The 22,584-nt window shown below is 23.0% G+C and overlaps 1 protein-coding gene across 1 annotated transcript in view; it reads left to right on the forward strand.

The window, feature by feature from the left end:
- Positions 1–22,584, forward strand: part of LOC122511359 — a 65,809-nt gene that overhangs the window by 4,296 nt on the left and 38,929 nt on the right. The gene's annotated exons all lie outside the window — the stretch shown is intronic.

Here is a 22,584-nt window from a genome sequence, read left to right on the forward strand (position 1 = left end):
TTCACCTCATGACGCAAAGAATTCCAAAGATGACCTCACAAGTTCTCAAGACACTGAACTTGAAATCTTATATATAAAAGGAGTCAAGTCATGATTGAAATTTGAAAAGCAAAATGTGAAATTTCGTAATATTGCTACCGGATAATTAAAATTGTAACATTTAGAGATTTTAAAGGGAAGTAGAAGAGTGCAGGTTTTCTCATATATACACAGTTTTGCTACCAGTCTGCCTCAAGATGTCGGATCAATGTACTTGCAAGGTCGTCTCAACACGCAAAGTCGAAGTAAATACCTCCAGAGAATTTTCTTTTAACTTTTGATGTTTATATATACCTATATAGAAAAATAAAAAAAAGAAAGCATGTTTGATGTACTGCAACTGGAGATTTGCAGCAATATTACTCAATGGGCAAATTACCATCATATATGCTGTCCACGTGACATATTATCAGAGACCATTAGACTGACGATGAATAAGGTGAATTATAAACCTGCCTCACAACTTAAATATGGCGAATATCTATCCATACCTGCTAATAACTTTAAATGGCGATCTTTCCATTTTTACTTTAAATAATCACGTCCTGTACTTCGAGATGTTTTCAATGTTTTCAAATATAAGGAGAGAATTTAGCTGGGGAGAATTTTATTCTTAAAATAGCTATATAGGAAATATACAGTTACAACGATTCCTTCGATAATTATATGTATAGTTTATTGTCGTATATAATGAAGTGTTTTCCTGCTAAAATATACAATTATAGAAAAAAGAAGAATACGGAGAGTACCGTTATGAATAAATCAGGGAATGATTTTTCTTCTTTTTTTGAATTCATCTCTTCAAATATAATTTTCACTGTGTTGCTGAACTTAGCTGCACTCAGGCAATTTTTCTTGTTGATTAAATTAAATAAATGTTAAAATCTGACGATTTTTGATGATAATGGTCGTCAGCATCAGTAAACAGACTTCGCACTCGATAAGTAATTTTAAAAAAGTAGCAAAAAGGAGCTTTCAAACTAAAAAAAATAGTAAAGAAAAGTGGCTATCGAAAAATTAAACCTGAAGACCAAAAATACCTACTCGTTTTAGACACTTCACAAAACTGCCAAAAATTCCATATTCTATATTTTATAGATTTTCATAAAAATATTTACTTTTTTCTTATCCAGCTAATAAATTAAATTCCTACAACGAATTTTATTATTCATGAAAGAATTTAAATATTTATTAAAATAATTTAATTCTTGTGAAGAATTTTATGAAAATTTTTAAATAATTCATTCCTTTCGAATAATTTTATGCAAATTCTAATATAAATAATTGAATTCCTGAAAAAATTTTTTTTATTCATGAAAAGAATTGAATTTTTATAAAGATTTTAATAAAAATTTTTTAAATAATTGAATTCTGTTTGGAAATTTTATGAAAATAGTAGATATTAAAAATCATTGAATTGCGAAAAGTTTTTAAAAATAATTAAATTTTACAAAGACTTCTATTACAATTTTTGAAAATAATTGAATGTCTGTATGGTATTTTATTAAATTTTTTTTGAAAATAATTGAATTCCTAAAAAGCATTTTATTATTTATGAAAATAATTCAATTCTTGCGAACGATTTTATTAGCATTTTTTAAAATAATTGAATTTCCAAGAAGAAATTTATTACTTTTAAAAATAATTGAATTCTTGTGATGAATATTGTTATTTATGAATATAATTAAATTCTGCAAAGAATTTTATTAAAATAAAATTTGAAAATAATTTAATTCCTGTGAAAAATTCTAATATTTTTGAAAATAATTGAATAGTGGCTAAGAATTTTTATTAAAATTTTCAAAAATTAATTGAATTCCTGTGAAGAATTTTATTAAAATCTAAAAGAAAATTTGAAAATTTGAAAATACAATTGAAATCCTGTGAAAAATTCTACAATTTTTGTAAATAATTCAATTCTTCCAAAGAATTTTAAAAAAACATTTTTTTGAATAATTGATTTTTTCGAGCAATTGAAATTAAATTTTTAAGAATAATTATACATTTTTTGAGCAATTCCTGTAAAATTGTATTAATAATAATTGAAATCCTGCGATGAATTTTATTATTTATGAAAATAATTAAAATTGTCAAAAATAATTGAATTCCTGAGAAAAATTTTATTATCTATAAAAATAATTGAATTATTGGAAAAAATTTTATTAAAATGTTTAAAAAGAATTGAATTTCCAAGAAAAAATGTATTACTTTTAAAAACAATTGAATTCTTGTTATGAATATTGTTATTTACTGAAAATAATTGAATTTGGGATGAATTTTATCAATTTTTTTTAAATAATTGAATTCTTTTGCAAAATTTTATGAAATTATTAGATATTGAAAATAATTGAATTTCGAAAACTTTTTGAAAATATTTGAATCGTTTTAGTTTTAAAGGATTTGATTATAATTTTTGAGAATAGTTTTTTGATTTCTAGTATTTGCGAATTTAAAATAATGGAAATTCTAAAAAATAACAGAAATAGTAGCTTTTAGTGACTGAAATCTAAAAAAAGTACCCAAATAGTAGCATAACGTAAAAAAAGTAGTAAATAGTAGATTTTAGTAGATGAGTGCGAAGCCTGCAGATGACGCGGTAAAAATTTGTGCAAATGTGTGACAATACAGCAGTAGTAGTTTAAGATCAATTGGATAATGAAAATTCTTATATAAATCAACCAAGATCGTAACCGATGATTTCTGGATTTTCATAGAATTCACTATCGCTGCAGCATAACAATCTTAATAGAATACCCATTGTCTTTTATTTTCATAAACAAAAACTTTTTAATTTGCTGTAATTTGTGCGAGTAAATTTCTGTTGGAATGCTTCAAATTAATTGACTACAGCGAATTAAGAAGTAATTCCAGTTAAAGAATCGCTTCTTTATTATAAAATATAGCAACAAAAGAAGATATAGCAACAAAAAAAGAGCAAGTAATTTTTAAAAATGTATTTATAAAATTCAAAGTACTTATTTCTTTTCAAATTTAGAATGATTACCAAACCAATTTTTTTTCCGCATTAAAAATATTTTAAAATCAACAACTCTCTATTATGTAGTTTCTAATTGGGCTTTTAAAATTGGATGGGGAAAAGATTTTGCAACATTGTCTACGCAATTAATTTTTTTCCCCATCTCTCTCTCTGCTATTTAAAAATGCAGATTTTCAAGAGCCTGAAATTTCAATCATTAAATCTAGTTTTGTAATTACACTTTACAATCTTTCAAGTGGATTTTAATTTCGTGATATACCTTTCGAGATGTTGTGCGACCTTTAAAATTCACTTTCGCACACTTTCAATGTCGATCTACCCATAGGATATTCTCTCGTCGCAGGGGCTTTAAGCATTCCAACCGAGGACAAATCGTGTCACGAATCACAAACGATTTAACCTTTAATTTTAAACTACATAAAATTATCATTTTCCGAGACTGATAATAATGTGCATAGTGTATATAAGTGCAAAATGCATAATATATATACGCGAGCTGAATCTTATAAAATTTAAATTAGTAATTCTTAATGACAAACGCGTGAGCCTTCATTTTCACATCCTTCTATAAATCGAAGATATCATCACATCTTGATGATGAAGGATTTACCGAGGAATCTTTGTGCTTGTGACTCTGATGACGCTGATGATGACATAAATGTTTTTAATAAGTGACTATACGCATGCGGTTATAAAAAATATATTGTATATTGTTTTATAAATCGTGCGTATACAGACTTTATAACACGTACTCTTAACTCTTAATGTTGTTATGTTTGTACGTGTTACGAGCAACAAATTTTAGATTATGTTTGAACTTTTGGAATAAATTCTTGTTCCAAAAGTTCAAACATAATCTAAAATTTGTTGCTTCTTAATTAGCAGCACTGATGTTTTATTCTTCATTTATTCATTATACTAGAATTTAAATTTCGAGAGTAAGAATCAGAAGAAATTAATTTCTTTATTTTTATCAGATTTTTGTTTTGATTTGTAAAAAATATTAAGGTGGTAAAAAAAAGTTCGCTAATCGAGGTTCGACTGTACATAGAAGAATTAAATATTTCAAGTACTGACATCATGCAAAGAATATGTCGATTGTAAAAATTGCCTTCTTCTATCCTTTAATAGCATATAAAACAGCGTGATAATTTGTCAAAATGATTATGTTCAATTTCCACGGCATAATAATTATATTCGTCATTGAATGTGTTAGGAGAATTACTCTGCAGACGCTATCGCATCGAGCAAAAGGACATTGACCTTGCATCTGGATAGAGCTATATTAGCTTATGTGTATATACATACTTTTATGACATGTAAACGTCAAGAAAGACAGATGATAACGCGATTGGAGACACATCATGTGACATAAGAGGAACGAGAGATTCATATTTAATGGAGAGTGTGATAGAGAAATTCCATCGCATTTCCTATACATGGTACACGTATGTACACCGCATATTCGATTCTATGGATATCACGTCATTAGAGGACAATAGAACTCTGCAGATCATTGTTGCTTGACTCAAGTGTTGAGTTAAGCGAAAGCAAATATCCGTTCAGATAATAATTATCCACACTGAACTGAAAATTGTCTATTCACCTATTCACCTCTGAATTTCCAAGAAATCAATTTTTTTCTATAATTTTAATTTCAAAGGTTGCCACAAAAATTTAATTTTCTTTCACTGAATTAAAATTTTTTAAATAATTCTAAACCAAAAAATAGAAGTTTAATTATTTTTCTCTCATTCGAATAATTTCTCAATTTTGTACACACGTGCATCAAAGTCACTTGGTATATTATTTCAATCAAACTATGCGGTTGCGGATTAATTTCACAATTAAACAAATGAACTTTTTAGTTACGACTAAATATTGAAAAAGTTGAAATTTTCTATCAAAAGATATTATTTCATTTGAAAAATAACCGTTGAAGAAATAAGGAAACTCTTCTTCTCGAAATAGTTTTCACGAACAATCGATTGAAAATGCGGTGATTTGAAGTTTTGTTTTATTTATTTTCGAAAATAAGATGAGCGAGATGGAGAAAGTATGAGAATATAGTGTGAAAGAGAAAGGCAATGAAGAAAAGTCACTTATACTGCCATCATCTCTGCCTCCTAACCTTTTGTATTGCTGCGAAGGAAATAAAAAAATTCCAAACGTCCAAGTACCATGTTATTTGTGGAATTTGCATCCTGATATTTCTCTCATTACAAATTCAAATTAGAATTTTCTGCGACATTAATAGAAATGCTGGGGAATTGTTCAAAACGATGATAATTAAATATAAATATATAAATGCTGTGTAAATATGGAAAAACGAATAAAATAACTTTTTTTATTATTTTTTAAAATAAAACTTACACAGACAGAAACTTTTCCCCTATTTTTTTTTGTAAAAGTTGCTACGATCGAAGTACATTAATTAGATCGAAGAATAAATTATTTGTTTCACTCTATTTGAATCAATACAATATCAACAAAGCAGGAATACAAGAAAATGAAGAAAGAGAGAAAATAAATAATAATGTATGTTAATTTGAAAAGTATTCAGGAAGAATGAAGATGTTACAAAGAATAAGTAAGAGTTTTATGTTATTTATCGTGTTTAACAAAGAAGCATCGTGCTTAAGGTGGTGATTATCTCAGTACATTTGACGACATCGGATTTGCCAAATGCCAAAGATCTTGGAACGAATGCAATGATTTACAGATTTATGCAATGCTAAAGTATTGCTACCGTCTTCCTTTCCCTCATTGGCGTCTTATTGAGTATATTTCAAATGCATTTTTAACGATCACTTTTCATTACTGTCTTTATTGTTAGCAATAATACTCTTTACGAATCGTACAACAAAATAATATTATGCAAAAATATTAATTTTCCTATAAAATTAAATCCTTAACAAACCTTTTTTAAATTCTTTTAATGCTTCTAATGATTTTAATGCTTCTAATACTTTTAATGTTTCTAATATTTTTAATTCTTTTAATGCTTCTAATGTTTCTAATGCTTTTAATGCTTCTTATGCCTTTAATTCTTCTAATGCTTTTAATTCTTCTAATGCTATTAATGCTTTTTATGCTTTTAATTCTTCTAATGTTTCTAATGCTTTTAATTCTTCTAATGTTTCTAATGGTTCTTATGCTTCTTATGCTTTTAATTCTTGTAATGTTTCTAATGCTTTTAATACTTTTAAGTCTTGTAATGTTTCTTATGCTTTTAATGCTTCTAATGCTTCCAATGTTTCTAATGCTTTTAATGTTTCTAATGCTTTTAATGCTTCTAATGTTTCTAATGCTTCTGACGCTTTTAATACTTTTAATGCTTCAAAGCAAGAAATAAATAAACAAACAATTCAATTTAGAAAAAAAACATTCTGTTTATGATGAAATGCGAATGACGACACAATAAATTCATTAGTTCAGGGGAAATACACATATTTATCATTAGCAATTAGTGCGAAGAAAATTATTTACACAATGTTCGAATTGACAAAAGGTGCATGATGTTAACAAATACCAAATGTTCAATAGTCCGTGATTTTAAGAACGTTTGATTTCACTAGTAACTTGAAAGTATCAAAATTGATCCTAAAGTTTTGAAACATTAAATCAATGAAAATTTTCTATTTAAATATTTTCAAAAACTACAACCACTGTTAACTTAAAAGCATCGAATTGCAACTAATTGATACCAACAATGTGGATCAAATCAAAAATTTATCTAAATTTTTTGCATAAATTTAATCCACTCTTTAGTAACAATTTGATACTTTCAAGAAAGTGTAAAAAATAAAAAAAAATAGTAAACTATTATCTACTTTAAAATCAAGATACGAATAAATCACAATTTGCAGAAAAAAACGACAACCGTATTTTAAAATCTGATTATGTGAAATTAATATCTGTCGCAAGTACAACACGATTATAAGAACATTAATTTTTTTTAATTCATTTTTCAACCAATATATGAATATGTATAATAATTAAGTGTTGAAACGTAAATTTCTACAATCATTCAAATTTTTTTTCTCACTGAACAAAATTAATACATACAAGTGAGAATGAAATAATTCTCTAATTAAAGCGCAGAAATAACTTGAAATGTAATTAGAAATTCAGAGGATTAAAGCTGAAACACATCATCTCTTAATTAAAGATTTATTTCCACTAATTCCAAGTATTGATTTCTTTCTGTTTAATATATGATAAAACAATAGCATTATAAAAGTGTTTAAAAAATTTTCAATAAAAATATTACATAATAAAAAATATCAAAATATAATCATACATGCGTATGTATGAACAAAGAATAAAAAACTAAAAACTAATCATACGGTGTATGCGAAAGAGAAAATAGTATTAAAAAGTAAAAACTCATATATAATAGTAAAGTATAGCGAAACAAATAAAAATGTGCGAAAACTGGTTTCATGGTCAAGTTTTATACACCAGGATATAATTATAACTATCGGTCAAGGTATGGGAGTAAAAATATAAAATGTTATATACAAAATTTTGTTTGTAAACTAAGTGAAAAATTTGATTTCTCATTTAAAAATGTATATTTTAGTATTTTCTGTTATTTAATGATTGTAACGCAATTTTTTTAATTTAATCTCATAAACGTTCGAATTGCATAAATTCTGTAATGAAAAGTTTTTGTTTCAAGATATCAAAATTCTGTAATCAAAACAGGCCTCAGACTGAAATACACGCAGTTTTTCTAAGGATTTTCAAATAAAAAAAAAAAAAAAAAAAAAAAAAAAAAAAAAAAAATTTTAATTAAATTTTTAAATTTAATTTATTTTATTTTTTTTTTAAAATAAATAACCCTTAGAAAAAATGTATTTTTTAGAAAATAAATAGTAATACATTTCTGTTATTAACCCCTTAACTGTTTGAGGAAAATACAACATGATTGTCCCAAAATGCCCAGCGGAATCTGAAACTTTTTCAAATAGTATAATATATTTAAATTATAACTAATTATTCAATTATTTTCTAAAATATCATTAATAACCCTTATAATTTCTTATAATATTGATATAAAGAAAAATATCTATCAATTTATATACAAATTATATATTTATCTTGAGTGATAGTGAACACGACCCACGGGTGGGTCGGAAACAGTTATGGCCATACTTTTTCACGACCCACCCGTGGGTCGGAAACAGGCAACGGGTTAAAAAGTGTTTGAGGGATAAAATGGTTTAATTTCTCCTCGCACTGAATTTATTTATTAGAAAATAAATAAATAATGAATTTTTAATTATAAAAAAGTGTTTTGTGGGGTAAAATGGTGGTTTAATTTTCTCCACTTGAGAACGTCAAGGTCACCTTCAGGTGGTAAGGGGAATTCCAAGAAAAAACTCAACTACCATCTAGCGGTGACCTTGGCGTTCGCAGGTGGAGAATAGCAACTCCATATTGAATCTCAAAATGTTCGACAATATTCGTAATTCTATAGAATTACATTACGAATATTGAGAGTTAATCAATTAATACAAATGAATTTCAAATTTTAATTTAGTTTCATTTACCATGAAAGTTTTCATGGTCTATTTTTTTAAAAGTTTTTTTTAATGAATAAATCTCGTTAGTTACTTACTTTTAAAAATAGTAGCTGAATATAGTTTCTGGTGAAAATAGTTTCAAGAAGTATGAATAGTCATCTGAGTCCGAGGCCTGCCGAAAGTGAATAGATCTGAAAAATCGAAACAATTTTTTATTAAAAGTAAAAAATAAATCTTATTAATCTCCACTTTTGACTAAAAACCGTTTACATAAACATTTTCGACTGAATTTCAGCCTTGATAGTATTATTTTAAAATTTTAAATTATTTTAAGTCCTAAAGTTATGACTTAAGTCATTTTTAAATTCAAAAATATTGTTTTAAGATACAGACTATGTTTTTTCTATGTGAGGATTAAAATTTCAAATTCAGGTTCAATCCCTACTGTTAAAGGCAATTGTAAACAATAATCAATCATTATCACACAATTAAAGTCAATTATCTAAAAAAAAGGGCATAATAATTTGCAATCAACAACATTTAAGGCGGTAATTTTTCAAGGATCTTTCTCTACTTTAGCTGATGCGCCTAATGATCTTAAACGTCTTTCTGACTCACTTATGGTTTATACATGATTGTGTAATTCCTCACAATTTTTTTGAAATCTTTATGCATAGAGTTACATTGTGAAGTTGTTAGTTAGTATTATTATTAGAGAAAGAAAGTTATACATGATCATAAGTTGGAGGAGATGAATTGCAATTATATCATTGCAATTGTCGACTATTAAAACACATATGCGTTTACTAACGAGAGAAATAAAAAAAATTAAATTTCAAAATTTCTATAGAAAAGAATAATTTCTAAAAATATTTTTTTTACATTACTTACTATATATAGAAGAGTTTAAACTTGAAAAAAATGCAGCCATGTATAAATAATCTTACGTAAATTTGAGTGAGGCCTATTTGAAGGTGTCGTAAATTTCATGTTATTTTTACCTTCTCTTATAATTTTTAATTGCCGGAAATACTTTTCTGTATAACAGTGTGGTGAATGAGTAAATTGTTATAAGAAACGAAACAATAAGACGATTGATTACAAGGAAAACATTTTATTGTAATTATATATTTAGTTGAAAAATTGAAGAATTATTCGAAAAGATAACAAGGATTTGGTACTTATCTGATACTTATACTGAAAACGCGTGTGATAATTATAAATTATAATTTTATGCCTATGTTACTTTTCTGACAAATAGTTTATATTTTATTGACACAAATAAATATTTATTTGATAATTGACAAGTAATCTTTTTTATTTGAGGTACATTTTTTTAAGTGTATTAATATATATGTTTTTCATTTGTCTATATGCAGATATTTAAAGAAATGAGTGCTTGCAGACGATTTAGAAAAAAATTAAATTAAATATGAATTCTATTTTTTATGCTCTAAACAAGTATTCGTGGAGATTCTCTGAAATCCGTTTCATGACTTATTCCAATAAACTTTATGATAAAGCAGGAAATAGTAAAAACTCCAATAGTACTCCCGCATAACTTTAATTACACGGACGTAATCATGGCTGGATCCGCGTCTATAGAAAGTAATTTGGTAACGAGGAAATCTTTAATTTTTTACAGTCGAAAAGTGAACTGCTTCTGTAAATCAACAGCAAATGTCACTAAAATAACTAAAAGCAAAATAATTAAAAAGTACTAATTGATATTATCTTCTATCTGTAAAATTTTAAAAGGTAAAGAAATATTTGTTTAAATACAAAATTATACATTTATGACAATATTGTATCGGAAATTTTGAATTTACATCTCTAAAATAAGAGATGGAATATTTATAATTTATAAGATATGGAATTTTTATAATAGAATCTTTATTCTTATGTAGTGAAATTTAAAAATTACCCAATATTATTAATTGAAATTTCGTCAGAAAAAGTTTCTCGGTGTAAAAATATTTCAGCATCTTTCGCTATATGTGTCTGTATATTTATAGGTTCACACATAATGCCCTTTGATCTTTAATACGCTATTATGAATTTTTTATATTTTGTATTCTAGATCTGTCCATCAAAAGAGTGAAAGGCATGTGTATATGTATATACGTGTATATCTTAGACAGCAGCAAAACTATTATTATTTTCTGTGAACAATAATTTTATCCCACATTTGTCACTGTACACATGTACTATATGTGCTGTATTTAAAAAAAATATTTTTTTAAATTAAGCATATTATACACAAATATAATAGCCGTTTAGAGAAATTTTTTTTACATTTAAAATTAATCATTAATATTCAAAATGATTGATATAATATTCTAGGCTCAACAATTTTCGTTTTTATTTTCTATAAAAAATAAAAATATTTGAGATTATAAAAAAGTTTTTCGATCTATATATTATGTGACCATCGGTGAAAGGTATATGTACATCTTTTAGGAGGAAAAATGTTAGGTTGTGATTGTTAATTTGAAAGTGAAAATCGAATTAACTCTCATTTTTATAGAGACTAAAAGTTACTCTTTTCTAATTTTGAAAAAATTCACTAATAGTAGCTGAATAGAAAAATTATTCTCAAAAATTTAAATAAAATTCTTGGAAACAATTCAAAAAATGGTAATAAAATTCTTTCAAACACTGTAAAAAAAATTTATTTTATTCAAATAACCGATTACTTCTTATTTGACAACAGACGCAAGCAATCGGTTATTTTAATCAAATCAATTTTTTTACAATAAGCGATTCAATTATTTTCAAAAATGTTTCAAAATTCAATTATTTTCAATAACTATTTTAATAAAAAATTCCACAAAAGAATTCAATTATTTAAAAAACTTTTATAAAATTCTATACGAAAACATTTAATTATTTTTTATAAATTATAAAATTTTCAAAGGCATTCAATTCAATTATTTAAAATGGTCGATTTATTTTTTACCCATTTAAAACATAATTTTCATATATAACATTTTTCGAAAAAATCAATTTAAATTGATTTCTATCAAATTTTTTATGCAATAATTATACATTATTTTCATAAATAATACAATTTTTTAAAGGAATTCAATTATTTTCCTCATTAATGAAACTCATCACAAGATTTCAATTATTTTTATTATAATTCTTATAAAACTCCTCGGAGAAATGCAATTATTCTAAAATTTTTATTAGAATTCTTTAAAAGAATTCAATTATTAAAAAATATTTTGATATTATTTATTTATTAGAATTGAAAAGAATTATTTTCAAAACTTTTCATAAAATTAATGAATTTTATTAAAATATTTTTTTTTAACAATTCAATTATTTTCGAAAAATTTTAATAAATTTCTACGTAGAAATTTTATTAATTTAAGAAATTTGTTGTAATTCAATTATTTGATTACAGGACAAAAAAATCCAGACTGAAAAATCCAAGAAAAAAAGTCAAAAGTACAAAAAATCCAAAATAAAAATGTCGAGATTCAAAAAATCAAAGACAAAAAATAAACATGTGTAAAATAATAAATGAAACATGTGAAAAAGCCACGTTTTTACACAAAAATTAAATTATTTTCATAAATTAAAAAAATTAAATTATTCTCGTAAATTAAAAAAATTAAATTATTTCCATAAATAAAAAAATTTCTAGAAAAATTCAAATTATTCTAATTTAAGATTTTTAAAACAAGTATTACAAGAAATACAATTATTTTCAACAAATTTTGATAAGATTCTTTTCAAAAATTCAATTATTTTTTTTAACATAATTCCAATTAAATTACCTACTCGAATAATTTAATTGTTTTCAGAAATTTAAAATGTTAAGTTTACCTACTTTCAATTCACGCAGTCATCGAAATGAGCAATTGAGAAAAAGGATAATTTTATTCAAGGCAACCATTTAAATTTTTATATCTCAATTTTTTTCATTGAATTTTTAATTTCTTTGGACTTTTTTTGACCAGAACAAAAAAAATCCAAAAAAATAAGTCCAAAGTGAAAGCTCGATCCGTTTTATCCGAGTTATTCCGCATTATCCGAGCATGTTTAGTGCCTCGGATAATCGAGGCTCGGACAACTGAGATTCTACTGTACTTTGGACTTTTTGTTTTGGACTTCTTGTCCGGATACCAATTATTTTCAATATCTATTGTTTCAATAAAAAATTCCCCAAAAGAGTTGAATTATTTAAAAAAAATGTATAAAATTGTTTGCAAACATTCAGTCATTTTCATAAATAATAAAATTTCCACTCGATTTAAATTATTTAAATTACACAATTTATTAATTTTTTCGAAAAAATCAATTATTTGAAAAGATTTCTTTAAAAATTTTTCGCTAGAATTCAATTATTGTTATAAATAAGAAAATTCTCAGAAATTTAATTATTTTTAAAAATTATGATAAACTCTTTAGAAGAATTCAATTTACAATTATAATTAAATTCCTTTTACGAACTTAAATTTTCTTCGATACAATTGAATTTGTATTTTTACAAATTTTATTTTTATTTATTATTATTTTTATCTCAATAAGGCTTAGAATTCAGTAAAAAATTATGTTAATTCAAACAATTTTGTCAAAATTGGACTGAAAGTAAGATTTATTTTTTACAATATGTACATAAAAATATCAAAAAATTATTATTTTGAAATAATTTCAAAATAATATTTTTTTTTATTGTCCAAAAATTTGCAGTTATTTTCTAAAAATTACACATTTTACACCACATAAAATTATTCTGAATAATTCTATTAAATATGTAGTTAATGAAAATAAGAATATATACCCATTAGTAATGAATAATTCAAATCAACAATGATTATAAAACAGATGTAAAAGATATATATTTGAACAACCAAAACTAACGGACGTTTCTGATTTACTCTATGAAGTAAAAAAAATTGCACATCCTCTATTTAATTAGTTATCTATATATGTATAAACTCGTGTATAAACTGCATTAATGCACGCGTTTGATGCGCAGAAGAATAGCAAGTAGCGTTAAATATATATATATAAATGCCATGCGAATTATTCTTCTAATATACAATATCTGTTTTTATATTATAAATAAATTTTTTTCTATATGAATCACTTTACAATTCTTAATAAAATCAAGAAGCTCATGAAAATGTTTATAAGTTTTTTGTTCCCTTTCAATACAACAATTATTATTATATTTTATTTTTACAGTAGGAAAAAACAAGTTTTTCTTTATATGTTCTACATTATCAACTAGCTACTGTCACCTGACCTCTATTGTTTTTATAGTTACGAGAATGGTAAAAATTATTTACGTTTATTTATAATATGAGAAAATATGCGCGTATAGTGGAAATAAGATACTGAATTTATAAGTTCATTAGTTATTACTTATTATATGTTTTCGTATTTATATTTTTCTTTAAAAAATATTGTTTGTCAAATCGAAAATATGCAGGTATTTTTTCATGATTCTTAATAAAATAATATTAGAAATTAGAAAATTTAAAAAAATGTTGATTAACAAATGAAAAATATATACCCATTTTGTATATTATACCTATGCTTTCTTCTATAACAAATTTCGTTTGACTGATCTAAATTATGCAAATTTTTCTTCTTTTTATTTATAAAAAAAAGAAAATTGTAAAATAATTATGATTAAGAAATAGTAAATAAATATCCATTTTATGCATAATTTCTAATTCGCAATAACAATATTGTTCATAAACTCATTCTTTTATTTTGTGAAAAAAAAACATTACATATTCCCTGTTTCTTAATATTTTTGTAGAAAATTTTCAATTTTCATAAGGAAATAATTTACATCATTTCTAAATCTTAATTACAATTGTTTTAATAAAATTCAAAGTTTTTTAAAAATAAAGGAAAAAAACTGTTTATAAATTCTATCTCTCAATTACAAATTTTAATTGAAAATGAAAATTTTTGAATTTTTATAAAATAAAGGAAAAAATTTTACTTCAAAAAATGTTCTGTTACATTTATTTACGATTTTCTTTAATTGCAAAATTATTCGAAAACATCAATAACTTCTTTTTTAAACACATATTTAATTATTATTATTTTTCTATAGGAATAAAGATTTTAAAAAATTTCAAATTCAAACTTTTTGGAAATTAAACAACATTAAAAATATTGTTATAAAAAATGAAGTTCTTCATTTTTTATAATAATTAAAGACGTTCGAGAGATAAAATAATTATTTTATATAATATTATAAGAATATTGTTACTGTAACTTCTTCAAAATTATTTTCATATTCAATTAAAATCTAAAATGTTAACTAAAATTCATTTTTAAATTGATTTTTGTTAGAAAATTCTACGAGAATTTAATTATTGAAATACAAAAGTAAATTATTTATTGAATAATGGAATGTTTCTTAAAATTTAATTCTTATAAAAAATTTTATTACCAAATTTTTAAATAATTGAATTCTGTAATTAAATATATATTAGAAAATAAAAGAATTCAAATAATTTAAAAATTTAAAAGAAATTTTTCAAAAATATATTAATTCTATAAATTTTTTATAGTTAAAAAATGAAAACTTCAAACTTTCAAAGATTTTAATTTGAAGCCTTTCTAAAAAATCAATTCTAAAAATACACGCTATGATGCTTCTAAAATTCAATTATAATTTAAAATTTGAACTAAAATTCATTTATAAATCAATTTTTATTAGAAAATTCTACGAGAATCCAATTATCAACTAATTTATTGAATAATTGTATGTTTTTTAAAATTGAATTTTCATAGAGATTTTTATCAACAAATTAAAATTGCATTAAAAATAATTGAAATTCTGCAATGAGTTTTATTATTTATGAAAATAATTAAAATCCTAAAAAGAATTTTATTATTTATAAAAATAATTGAATCCCTGTAGAATTTTTTATTATTTTGTGAATATAATGAAATTATTGCGAAATTTTTTTTTTAATTTGTAAATAATTGAATTCCTATGAAATTTTTATTATTTATGAAAATATTTAAATTCGCATTTAAGAAATTTATAATTAAAAATGTATTGAAAATAATTATTTTAAATTCTAACAAACGAATAATACAAAAATTTATGTAAATAATTGAATTATTTTGAAGAATTCGAATAACTTTTTTTTATGAATAATTGCATTTTTTGAGGAATTTAATTAAAATTGAATTAAAAATAATTGAAATCCTGAGATGAGTTTTATTAGTTATGAAAATAATTGAATTTTTTCAAACGAATTTTATTATAGTTTTTAAAAATAATTGAATTTTAGCTACGAATTTTATTAAAATTGTAGTAAAAAAATTGAATTCTTGAGAAGAATTTTATAAAAATCTTTTTAAATAATATTGATTTTTTCGAAAAATTTTATTTAAAATTAGGATGCTTTAAATAATTGAATTTCTGTGAAATTTTTATTATTTATGAAAATAATTAAATGTTTGCGTAGAATTTTATGAAATGAGAAAAATGTTTGAAAATAATTGAATTTTAAAGATGAATTTTATTATTTATAAAGACAATTGGGATTTTGACGTAATTTTTTCTTCAATTTTGAACAGAATTGAATTTTGCAATAAGAATTTTATTACTTTTGAAAGTACTTAGTAGAATTTCTGCAAATATTTGTAACTATAAATCCATTATTTTTAATAATTAATTAAATATTATATTGACAAATTTAACAAATTTTAAAAGATTTTGAATTATTAAAATTTTTCAAAAATTTAAGTTCTTTAAAATTTCTAATTAAATTCATTCAAAATTGAAATTTTATAAAATTTTAAATTGAAACCTTTTAAACTTCATATATTTATATAAAAATTTTAGACGCAACTCTTTTGTAAATCCAATTAATTTTGAAATATTTAAGTAAAATTATTCATTAAATAATTTATAAGTATAATAATTTTATGGTAGTTCTTACAAGAATTAAGTTATTTAAAAAGAAATTATTGTCAGAAATTAAAAAAATTGAAGGTTTTGTATTATAATTTGTGGTCATTTCATAGTTTATGAGGCAAACAAAAAAGAAACAAAAATTCAGAATTTTCTTATGAATTCTAAAAATTAAATTTTTTTCAGTACTTTTAATAAAAATTCCCGACATTTCCCACTGAATTCCCTATATCAGAATATTTATGATTATTATAATTATAATAATATTAAAACTATATTTATTCCAAATCATATTTAATTTTTATATAAAAAAAAAAATTTGAATTAAAAATTTTGACGTTCTATTATTTTTAAAATTGTTAGTTTTATTATAAATTTTATTTAAAAACGTGAGTAAAAACTTATCCGCGCGCGAATTGTTGCTAGTTTTTATTAAGATGAAAGCAATTATCAATTTTTATTGTATTATATTGTATTAAATTTTATTATAGTGTATATTATATATTTTCGTTAAGGCTGTAAGAGATGTAAAACATTATTTGTAGCATCAAGAAATAAATTCTATTCTATTCTAGGGGAGAGTCTCCAGTTGTGAGACGGGTTTCATTTTTGACCCGTAAATTGTAAACGGGTAAACGAAATTGTAAATAAAATACACAGTTCGAAAGGTAACAGAAATACGCAACTTTTATTAAAAGAAAGTATAGTGTTTCGATGAAGTCAAAAAATTTTACGATACATTTTCCGAGCACAGCGCTTTTTTCAAAAAAAAAAAATGTCTCCAGTTGTGAGACACTCATTAAAAATTGCTAAAATTTAGTAAGTTTGACATAAAACGTTATATTTAGTATAAATAATGAAATATATTAATAATATATATTATTATATACTAAATAATAATATTTATTCGCCAAAATATGACTATCAAATAAACACAATTTAATAGCTTCAACAAGAGCATTAAAATTGATTTCTTCTGAATCAATTGACTTTTTTCCACTTGACATGCCCAAAAATACTAGAAAAAAAATCAAAACAACATTTAAATAGTATGCCTGCAAAGTCGTATTTTTTATGCTGCCCAGATGGGTGTTGACACCGTCTCACAACTGGTGATATGCTGTGTCTCACACCCAGAAATTGGCGCTATTTTGAAAAAGGAAAATTAAATTATTTTCAACCGTAGATTGGAACAATGGAATGTTGCATCACAAAATATAAGGAAAACACTAAAAGAAAATGCATTACATTTACCTTTTCCAATTAATTAACTTGGAAGAAAGTACTTTGCATTTATTGAAAAAACGCTTTTTAGTCGATTATCACACACAGTGTTGGTATTTAACAAAAACAGTTTATATATCCGCTTCGGCGTACACGAAATAGTTGGCTCATATAAAAAGAAATGTTTTTATATAAACCAATCGGCTTTTTAATATTGCATGTTAAAAAAAATTGACTGTCTCACAACTGGAGGTGTCTCACAACTGGAGACTCTCCCCTATATATTTTCGTATTTTATATTTTTTCAAAATGAAATATTTATATTAAAAAAAATTAAAAATAATACTATATACAAGCAAGCATCATGACATTGCTGCTGCAATTACAGATAAAAACATGCGAAGTCTGTCCGATTAAAATTTTTTTTCTTCCTCTCTTTATATATATAGAGGTCTTAGAGCTTCTTTGCACGTACATCCTTGCGTGTGCATCCTGCACTGTAATGTTATATAGAGACCCTCTCGTAAAGTCTTTGAATAAATGGCAGACATTCTTTTTAAAACTAGGGGAGAAGAAAGGAAAAGAAATAATAAAATGAGAAGATGAAAAAGAAATCAGTTGATACTTAGGAGAAAACAAGAAGAGCATAGAGACTGCGGATAGTTTTTTGTGCGAAATACTTTTCAGATTTAACCCGTATACCTACTATAATGCTTTTGCGAAACGGTATGATTCCATAAAAAAAAAAAAATAAAACTTTTCAACTCTTATCGTTTCAATTGAAAAGTGCAAAATTGTGTTCGTATATATACCGACCTTTAATCTGAGAGAATTTTTGAAACTTTCTATTTAAAATGTACTTAAAATTAAATTAAATTTTAAATTTATTTAATTTATTTAATTAAATTTTCTCTATTTTCACGTTTTGCTACAACTTTTTTTTCTCTATTTTCGCCTCAATTCGACTTTAAGGCGAAAATAGAGGAAAAAAGTAGTAGCAAAACGTGAAAAAATATAGTAAATATAGTAGATTTTAGTTGATGAGTACGAAGCCTGTGGATGGGATCTATTTAATGATTTTTATGTGCCCCTAAAGGTTTTTTTTACCGCATTCATGAATAATATATGACTAACCTTTACCACTCATGATTTTAAATGACATATTCATATGATAAAAAGGGCTGCAAAATTTAGAGTCAGAATAACCGGTTTTTCCAGTACTGAAACTTAAATTTGGTGAGTATTTAACTAGTGCAACTTTGTAGTTCTTATCTAACCATTACACGCGCAGTAGTAAACAGGTACACGTAGTTTAAGGAAAAAAACAGTCTGTAAACTTCATTTTATTCATTATAATATATAATTGTACTTTTACATTTAATTAGATATTTTTAAGGTATATAAACATCACTCAGACCAATTAAAGAGAATTAAAAAAAATGTCTCTGACTTGCTCCGAAAAAATCTACTTTAGCAAAAAATTTCATAGGTTATTCGATTATTCGGAAATTCTTCAATTATAAATATATATTAGAAAATAAAAAATTCAAATAATTTTGAAAATTCTCAATTAAAATTTCTCAAAAATATTAATTCTATAAAATTGTTATATAGCTAAAAAATGAAAACTTCAAACTTTCAAAGATTTTAATTTGAAACCTTTTAAAAAATCAATTCTAAAAATTCACGCTACAATACTTCTAAAATTCAATTATTATAATATCTAAAATTCAGTTATAAATCAATTTTTATTCGAAAATTCTACAAGAATCCAATTATTAACTAATTTAATGAATAATTGAATGTTTCTTAAAATTGAATTTTCATAGAGAATTTTATCAACCAATTTTTAAATAATTGAATTGTTTTGACGAATTTAAAATTTCAGAATAATTACACTTTTCGAGAAATTCAATTAAAATTATATTAAAAATAATTGAAATTCTGACAATGGGTTTTATTATTTATGAAAATAATTAAAATCCTAAAAAGAATTTTATTATTTATGAAAATAATTTAATACCTGTAAAATTTTTTATTATTTTATTATGAAAATAATGAAATTATTGCGAAATTTTTTTTTAAATTTATAAATAATTGAATTCCTGTGAAATTTTTATTATTTATGAAAATATTTAAATTCATTTAAAATATTTATAGTATTGAAAATAATTATTTTAAACTCTAATAAACGAATTATACCAAAATTTATTTAAATAATTGAATTCTTTTGAAGAATTCGAATAACTTTTTTTTAAGAATAATTCCATTTTTCGAGGAATTTAATTAAAATTATTGTATTAAAAATAATTGAAATCCTGAGATGAGTTATATTAGTTATGAAAATAATTGAATTTTTCAAACGAATTTTATTACTAGTTTTAAAAAATAATTGAATTCTTGCTACGAATTTTATTAAAATTGGAGTAAAAAAATTGAATTCTTGAGAAGAATTTTATAAAAATCTTTTTAAATAATTGATTTTTTCGAAAATTTTTATTTAAAATTATGTTTTAAATAATTGGATACTTGTGAAAATTTTATTATTTCTGAATCTGATAATTGAATGTTTGAAAAGAATTATATACATTTTTTTTTAAATAATTGAATTTTTTTGGGAACATTTTTATTGAAATTTAGTAAATGTGTAAAATAATGTAATTTCGACAAATTCATTTTAAAATTAATACAATTTCTATAGCGAAAGAGTTTAATGAAAATTTTTGAAAATAACTATTTTAAATTCTAACAAACAAATTCAATTATTCTTTTAAATAATTCAATTCCCTTAAAGAATTACAATAAAGTTTTTAACAATAATTGCATTTTTCGAGGAATTTTTTAAATATTGTAATAAAAATTATTTAAATCTTGTGATGACTTTATTAATTATGAAAATAATTGAATTCTTTTAGGAAATTTAATTAAAAATGTATTAAAAATAATAATTAAAAATTTTAATAAACAAATCATAGCAAAATTTATTTAAGTAATTGAATTCTTTTAAAGGATTCTAATAAAATTACATTTTCCCACGATTTAATTAAAAATTTTATTAAAAATAATTGAATCCATGTGATGAGTTTTTTTATTTACGAAAATAATTGAATTTCTGCGATGAGATTAATTATATTTATGAAAATAATTGAATCCCTAAAGAGAATTTGATTAATAAAATTCTTAAAAATAATTAAATTTTTGCGAGGAATTTTATTATTTATAAAAATAATTGAATTTTGATGCAGAATTTTATTTAAATATTTGGAAATAATTGTATTTATGCTAAAAATTTCATTATTTTTGAAAATAATTGAATTCCTGTGAAGAAATTTATCAAAACTTTTTAAAAATAATTGAATTTTTAATTGAAATTGAATTTATCTAAAGTAATTTAATATTTATGAAAATTAATTAATAATAATTTTATTATTAATCATAATTAATCATAATTTTATGATAGCTGTTCAAGAATTAAGTTATTTAAAATAAATTATTGTTATAGAAATGGAAAAAATTGAATGTTTTGTATTAGAATTCGTGGTAATTTCATATAGTAAATGAGGCTAACAAAAAGGACATCAAAATTCATAATTTTCTTATGAATTTTAAAATTTTCATTTTTTTCCAGTATTTTTAATAAAAATTCCTGATTTTTCCCTGATTTACCTGACCAATGATACTGTCCCTGACTTTTTCCTGATTTCCCTGATCTGTGGGAACACTTTTTTTTATCAAAGATGAATGTTTGCGTAGAATTTTATTAAAATTTTTGTTAAAGAATTGAATTCTTTTGGAAAATTTTATTAGAATATACTAAATATTGAAAATTATTTGAAATGAGGAAAATTTTTCGAAAATAATTGAAATTTTGCCAAAATTTTTTTTAAAATTTTTGAAAATAATTTAATTTTGGAAAAGAATTTTATTATTTATATACCTATTAATTGAAATTTCGACGAGGATTTAAAAAAATTTTTAAACATAATTAAATTTCTGCGAAGAATTTTATTATATGTACTTTTGAAAATAATTGAATTTCTGCAATCATTTATATAACTTATCCAAAATTCAATTTTTTCTTTTGATGGTGTTCTTAATTGGAATTCTTCAATAAATCCATTATTCTTAATTATTAATGAAATATATATTAAAAAATTTAACTAATTTCAGAAGAATTTGAATTATTGAAATTTTTCAAAAAATCTTAGTTAACTTATATTTTTTTTCAAATTTTCAAAATTTTTTCAAAATTGAAATTTTCTAAAATATCAAATTTGAAAATAAAGTTGTGAAGTTTTGAAGTTGATCTTTTTATAAAAATTGTAAACGAAACTCTTTTAAAATTCAGTTAATTTTAAAATACTGTAAAATTATTCATTAAATAATTTCTAATTAATAATTTTTTGATACAGTTCTTTAAGAATTAAGTTTTTCAAAAAGAAATGATTGTCTAGAAATAGAAAAAATTGGTGGTTTTGTATTAGAATCATTCCTAAACCTAAAAACGTGTTTTTTCTAAAAATTCAACTCATTTTTGGGCTTAAAATAAAAATATAAGAATGTTTTAGGTCTTAAAATCAGTTTCTACTGGAAAATTTATTCAATATTGGGGTTTAAACCTGATTTTGGCTAAAACAACCTATATTAATGTAATTTAATTTATCAAAAGGGTTGTTTTACTTTCTTTTTCCCAAAGTTTTTCACTTTTAATATTTTTCCCGAGTATAGACGAAGGGTATTCGAGTTCCAATAGGTAAAAAGTAATATAACATAAGGTAAAGTGTTTAACACATTGTCGTTTTGTTAAATGGCCACTTGAATTGCAAGTTATATCGTGACTGCATTTCTCTCCTCTCTTTCTCTCTTTGTCCCACCTTCGGCAACAG

Source organism: Leptopilina heterotoma, unplaced genomic scaffold, assembly GCF_015476425.1.
Source record: "Leptopilina heterotoma isolate Lh14 unplaced genomic scaffold, ASM1547642v1 Lhet_81, whole genome shotgun sequence".
Lineage (NCBI taxonomy): Eukaryota > Metazoa > Arthropoda > Insecta > Hymenoptera > Figitidae > Leptopilina > Leptopilina heterotoma.